Consider the following 6,776-nt stretch of genomic DNA (forward strand, 5'->3'; position numbering starts at 1 on the left):
CAACACCCATGGAAGCAGCAGTCAAGAAATCAAAAGATGTATTGCACTGGGCAAATCTGCTGCAAAAGACCTCTTTAAAGTGTTAAAAAGCAAAGCTGTCACTTTGAGGACTAAGGTGCACCTAACCCAAGCCATGGTATTCTCAATCGCCTCATACGCATGCGAAAGCTGGACAATGAATAAGGAAGACGGGAGAATTGATGCCTTTGAATTACGGTGCTGGTGAAGAATACTGAACATACCACAGACTGCCAGAAGAACAAACAAGTCCGTCTTGGAGGTAGTACAGCCAAAGTGCTCCTTGGAAGCGAGGCTGGTGAGACACCCATATATACATATTTGTACATGTGTATATGAGTCAGAATCGACTCAATGGCAACAACTTTTATATGTGTGTATAAATTTATGTATATAAATATTTTTCTATACTCATTTTAATATATGACAAAGAAAATCAACCTGAAATGAATGAACTCCAAGTTAAATTTTCATGAAAACAAAGCAGAAGACACTCATTTTAAGAAGTAAAACATAATCCTCTCGATGGAATCACTATGAACAAAGTTTGGACTCAATGAAAACATTAATCTTCTAAGATGGTCAATAAAAGTTCTGCCACAGGAATCCCTGAAATCTTCCTGCTTCAATGAGCCTGAGTCATAAAATTTAGCCAAAGTATCTTATTTCACATTTTTCACACACACAAGAGGAAAGTCCATTCCTGGCACTTTCTGTAAGCTCAAACATCCTAAAATTGACCTATGACCAATATTTCAAGAAAGGTAAACTTCAACAATACAAAGAGAGAAGCTTAAAAAACAACAACAAAAAAAAAAAAAACACCCAGTCTGCATTCTACAAAGTCTAATGGATTCTGTGAACTCCTTACTGGCATGTCTTAGAATAATGTCCTTAAGAAAATGCAGAAATTAAAAAAAAAAAAAAAAAAGACAATGAAAAGCACCTAGAAGGAAAAGATAAATTACTATTAAAAAAAAAAAAAAAAAAAGAACTATGCTCAAAAGCTAATTATCAGCTCACCCAACAACTGTACAGTATTTTTATAGCTTCCATCAATTCCTATCTTCTCTTGGGGAAAACATTAACACCAAAAAGAACCTGAAATGTGAGGAAATGAGGTGAGCCCTACCTAAAATGCTTGGCACCTTCTGTCACTAGGAACTCTTATTTGTGTCTGGTCATGTATTAACTCCTATAGTTCAGTCCTATGCATTCAGAAAGAAAAAGGGTGACAATCTAACTAAAAATGGAGTGACACTATTAGAGGAAGTGTAAATTACAGAAATTTAACATTTTCCTATCTCTGGCTCTTTCATACACTTTTCCTACAGAAAAACCCTCCCATAAGTGCAGATATATATGCAAGGATGTTCTCTGAAACACTATTCTTAATATGGGTAAATGGAAAAAACCCAAGTTATCAACAACAGGAAATTGTGTAAATAAACTGTGATGTATCTACTCAGAGCAATACTATTATAGCCAGTAAAGAAAAAATTGAGGATGATCTGGATGTATGGTCATGGAAACATTTTCAAGATACATTGTTAAGTTAAAAAATAAAAACCAAGTAGAAAGTTACAAAGTATTACCCCAGTTGTTACCAGCAACCATAATAATGATGAATATATTTTTACATAAACAGCAATCTTTGGGGGAAAAACATATACCTAACTACTTAGAGTGGTTTCTCCAGAATATAAGATTACAGTACAATTTAATTTTCAACATTAAGTTTCTATAATGTTTAAATTTTGAATAATATATATTATGTTTGTACTCAGAAAAAAAAATTTTTTGTTTTAATTTAGTGACATAATTGGAGGGGAAGCAGGGGAAAATCTTATCAATAAAGAAAAGGGAAAGTTTAGGGTGTTAACTTTTCTATAATAGCTTTAAAATATCATCTGTCTCTACCTCTCTTCTGGAAGACAGTAGTGTCTTAGTCATCTAGTGTTGCCATAACAGAAATAACACAAGTGGATGGCTTTAACAAAGAGAAATTTATTTTCTCACAGTCTAGTAGGCTAAGAAGTCCAAATTCAGGGCGTCAGCTCCAGGGGAAGGCTTTCTCTCTCTGCCGGCTCTGGAGGAAGGTCCTTGTCCTCAATCTTCCCCTGGTCAAGGAGCTTCTCAGGCGCAGAAACCCTGGGTCCAAAGGATGCACTCTGCTCCTGGTGCTGCTTTCTTGGTGGTGTGAGGTCCCCAACCCTCTGCTTGCTTCCCTTTCCTTGTATCTCTTGAGAGATAAAAGGTGGTACATGCCACACCCCAGGGAAACTCCCTTTACACTGGATCAGGGATGTGACCTGGGTAAGTGTGGTGTTAGAATCCCACCCTAATCCTCTTTAACATAAAATTACAATCATAAAATGGAAGACAACCACACAAAACTGGGAATCATGGCCCAGCCAAATTGATACACACATTTTTGGGGGGAAATAATTCATTCCATGACAAGTAGTATCCTTACTTTCAGAACTTCAAAATTAAGCAACACATGTAAAGACGAAAAAGTCCTCTTAACTTCTCTCCTCAGTGATGCTTCTGATTTAGAGGCCAATGCTTTCCATTTTTTCCCCACTACAATTTGTGAAGTGGTTGGATGTGAAATGGGATCTTATTTTTTATTAACCAAGTTTAGCCCAAACTCCAGTATTTATCAAATTCAACTGAACATTGTCAATTCTTAAATTCTTGCAGACAAACTACTTAAGTACCTCTAATTCTAAATAAAAGTTATTACAGAATTAACAAAAAAAAGTACAGACTAAAGATATTTGAAGCATTTTCATAAAGGTAAATACAAGGAATGAGAGATAACTACTTTTGAATCCACAGTCCTATAACCTATTCAAACATCATAGAACCTAGACAGAAGGAGGAGAGAGAATTGCCCAAGTATCTGAGGAATCACTAGCATGGAAAAAATTTCTACCTGTCTGCGGAAGGCTGTGAACTTGGTCTAGGAGAGGTTCCTCTCTATAGCTATGTGACATTAAACAAAACTTTTCAACTTCTATATCTCAATTCCCTCACCTGCAAAATGAATAAACTGGGAATAAACAATCTCTGTGGTCCCTTTCGAGGAGCCCTAGTTATGCAGTAGTTAAGCGCTCAGCTACTAGCCATACGGTCAGTGGTTTGAAACCACCTGCCACTCGACAGGAGAAAGATGTGGCAGTCGGCTTCCCTAAAGATTAAAATCAAAAACCAATCCCAGTGCAGTCGAGTTGATTCTGACTCATAGAGACCCTATCGGACAAAGTAGAACTGCCCCCACAGGGTTTCCAAAAAGTGGCTGGTGGACTGGAACTGCCAACCTAACAGATGGATTCGACTGCCAACCTTTTGGTTAGCAGCCACTGCACCACCAGGAACTCCCAGTAAAGCTAACAGCCTTGGAAACCCTATGGGGCAGTTCTATTCTGTCCTACAGGGTTGCTATGAGTCGGAATCGACTCAACAACAATGGGTTTGGTTGGGCTCTAAAATTCTGACAACAGATCTTTATGTTATCCTTGCCAAGGGTTTTTAAGAAAATAATAATATACATGCACATAGTAGAAAATTTTATGTGCTATTATAAGGTGCATAGCCAAAAACAGCAGACTCCTACCCAGTTCCTCCTCACCCCTGAGTTCCACTCCCCAAAAGAAGCTGTTTCAACTCTTCTAGCTATTTCTTCTGGTAATTATATACACATTTCTAAACCACACACTCATATTGCTATTTCTTGTTTTTTTTTAATTTTAGACATTTCCGAAAGTTCTTTATGCCAATCTATTGTGGCATTTATCCACCACCCCTCCTCAGTGAGTTTCCCTCCCAAATTTTATGGAAGTTAATTCAATTTTATTGGATAGCTACATTCTTGAGATGCTAAGGATATAAAGATAAATACAAATATAAACATATATAAAAATAGTGTGTGTGGTGTGTGTGTGTGGGGAGAGAGAGAGAGAGAGAGAGAGAAAGAGACCTGCCCCCAATAAGCTCACATTCTGGTTAATAATTAATAAGATCCCACTTCACATCCAATTACTTCACAAAATGTAGCAGAGGGAAAAATTAAAAGCATGAACTCTACATCAGAAATCCTGAATTCACGTCTGAGTCCACCACATGTAGGTGCAAAGTATGAACATTAAGAACAAACAAACAAAAAGTATGACCATTAAAATCTCTTATTATCTCTGAAACCTCATCAGTTTTCCTCCTGTGTACTCTGAGGATAGCGCTTGCTACAAACTGGCTAATGTACAAATCACCAATATGGTACAGTGAAAGCACTCTGATAATCATAAAGCACAACAGAAATGTTAGTTTGTTGTTATGTTTACTGAGAGATCCGTATAAAGGAAGTCCCTGAAGTACTGGTCACTCTTGAGTTCTGTTGAGCTCTTCAAAGGGCTTATATATTGCCCTATGAAACAAATGTATATAGAATAAAGATCAAGTGTCTTAAGCAGGGATCATTCAGAGAAAGCAATTTTGTTTTATATCTGTGTGTAAAGGGAATCTTTATGAAATTTTCTTTTTTAAAGTTATATAAGTACTTAACTTCATAAGTCAATCCTCAGAGCAACTCTTATTTGTTGCCACTATTCCTTCTAATATTTACCTCTATATTTCTAAATAATGTGTTTGTACATTTATTTCTTAATTTGTAGACATTATCTATGGACTTCATATTATGGTAGAAACAACTTTGCAGAGAAAGTGTTTTGAACTAAATTTGGGAGGTAGAGTGTAGAACTGTCCAGCAATGCATCACTCCTGACTCTAAAAATAAAACACTCCTCTCAATTCTACTATATTAAAAGTGCTACAAACCATAATGCCTCTATTTTAGAGGCAAGAAAGGAGCTAGCTAGGCAGTTGGGCCTAAATTATTCGACCACTCTCTCTCTCTGAATCTACTCCAGCCATGTTCAGTTTCTACTGACCTGTTTACGGCCTCACACAGTTTAATCCTGTTCCTAAAGCTATAGAAATGATAAATGGGACCTCAAACTTAATTTATTTCAAGAAAGGTATGGACACAAAAATTCTTATGAGCTTTGTGGAAAGGGATTAACTGGTGCTAATCAACCTTTAATTATCTGAACAGTTATCTAACACCAACAAGTATGCTGCATTTAAGAATAAATTTATGCACTGAACCTCCTGCTCAATTTCTGTCCAGAGAAGACTGCTGAATTTCTCCAAGTGTGAACCTTGGCTGTGATCGGCTAGGTCTAGGTAGCTTCCAGGACAGCATCCTGCCTAGTGCCAAGTGTACAAGTGAACCTGAGGTCAAGCAGGTGACCCTGGCAAGCAGGTATGGCCCATTAAGGAGAGGAAATCTCTTTTCTCTCGTTAATCAAAAGGATAAAAGTGATTAAGCAGGAATTATTTTTCAGTGACCTATATAATTTTATCAGGGCTGCTGTGGCTATTAGCAGAGAGCAGCTGACTTCTTAATGAGCTGAATTTGATACCAGGGCACTGCCTGAGAAGCCAGGAAGTAGGCCCCATCTATAGGGAAGCAATAACTGGTATGCCTTGTTTACTACTACTCGTTCTGTGAGGGCCGTCTCTCCTCTGTTTTTGTCACCGTCTCTCCAGGGGTAATTTCCTCCATCCCTGAACTGGCAGGGCTATAGCACCTGTCAAAGAAGTTGATGTGTTAGGATGGATGGGTCCAGGAGGCTGGGAATGAGCTGGGTTTAATCATCAGACCTGCTCACAGGACTCCCAAAGTCCCAAACAAACAAGGATGACGCCACCAACACCTCTCAGTGGTCTCGGCCAGACTTGAAATAGAACAGCAGCTAGTTCCGCTCCCTAGAAGGGGAAGTGGGGTTTACAAGGGAGGTTTGTCCAGGTTGGGGAAACACACACACACACCATCAATAACAACCACTACAACTTAAAAAAGCAGTTTCACCAGAGAATTTGTGAAATTGAGCAACAGACACTCAACAAGTCCTTACACCAGCAAAGTGCTGCAAACCTCAGATTTGGCTCCACCTCTGTCTCTTCTGTAAACAGGGAGGTTTGGAAAGGAAAACTGAGCCGCAAATCTCTTCACCTTGCCTGTGCCTCCCACAGGACCCAGGCTCTCTGGCCCCAGGGACCAAGGGAAAGGAGTGGAGAGTCCAGATGACATTTTCCTCCGTCCAAACAACCTGACCCTCTCTCCCCAGGGGTCATCACCGAGGAACAGCCCCCTCCCGGGGCACACACCCGGGGGGAGTCACCTCCATCCCGCCGCGCCCCAGTCCGACGCAGTGATCTCGCTGGGATTCCGGGAGGGACCTCCACCTCCAATATCGGTTCCTCCTGCCTGGCTCAGGGATGAGGGGAAGGGACACTTCTGATCTCCCACCTCCCTCAGCCACCCCTCTAAATAAAAGAATCCTTCAGGTACAAATCTCAGGTCAGCACGCCACGTACCTGTCAGCGACCGCGGCTCCTCTTTGCGCGGTCGGAAACTCGCCGGACTAGTGTCCCTGGACAGTCCAGAAAGTTTGTGCCGGGGTCCCGGGGACACGGACCCCCGGGCCGCCCCCCGCGCTGGACACCGTGAGGAAGAGGGAGTCAGCTGCCTCCTCGCCTGTCCAGCACAACCCGCTCCGCGCCCGGCAGCCGCTCGCAGGTCTCGGCCAGGTTCCTCCGGGCCGGGCCCAATTTTCACAGGGGAGCCCGGGAAAGAAAGTTGACGGCGGGAGAAGGTCTGACCGCAACTTTTCGACGGTGCGTCAGGCCGG

General features: G+C 40.8%; 1 protein-coding gene across 2 annotated transcripts in view; it reads right to left on the reverse strand.

The window, feature by feature from the left end:
- FHIP1A (FHF complex subunit HOOK interacting protein 1A) overlaps window positions 1-6,745 on the reverse strand; it is a 292,671-nt gene extending 285,926 nt beyond the window's left edge. For both annotated transcript variants that reach the window (XM_023733549.1, XM_004378826.2), the window contains exon 1: window positions 6,463-6,745. The gene's annotated coding sequence lies outside the window, so the exon portion shown is untranslated. The remainder of the gene's footprint in view (window positions 1-6,462) is intronic.
- Between the last annotated feature and the right edge of the window lie 31 nt (window positions 6,746-6,776).

The sequence above is a fragment of the Trichechus manatus genome, unplaced genomic scaffold (assembly GCF_000243295.1).
Source record: "Trichechus manatus latirostris isolate Lorelei unplaced genomic scaffold, TriManLat1.0 scaffold00059, whole genome shotgun sequence".
Lineage (NCBI taxonomy): Eukaryota > Metazoa > Chordata > Mammalia > Sirenia > Trichechidae > Trichechus > Trichechus manatus.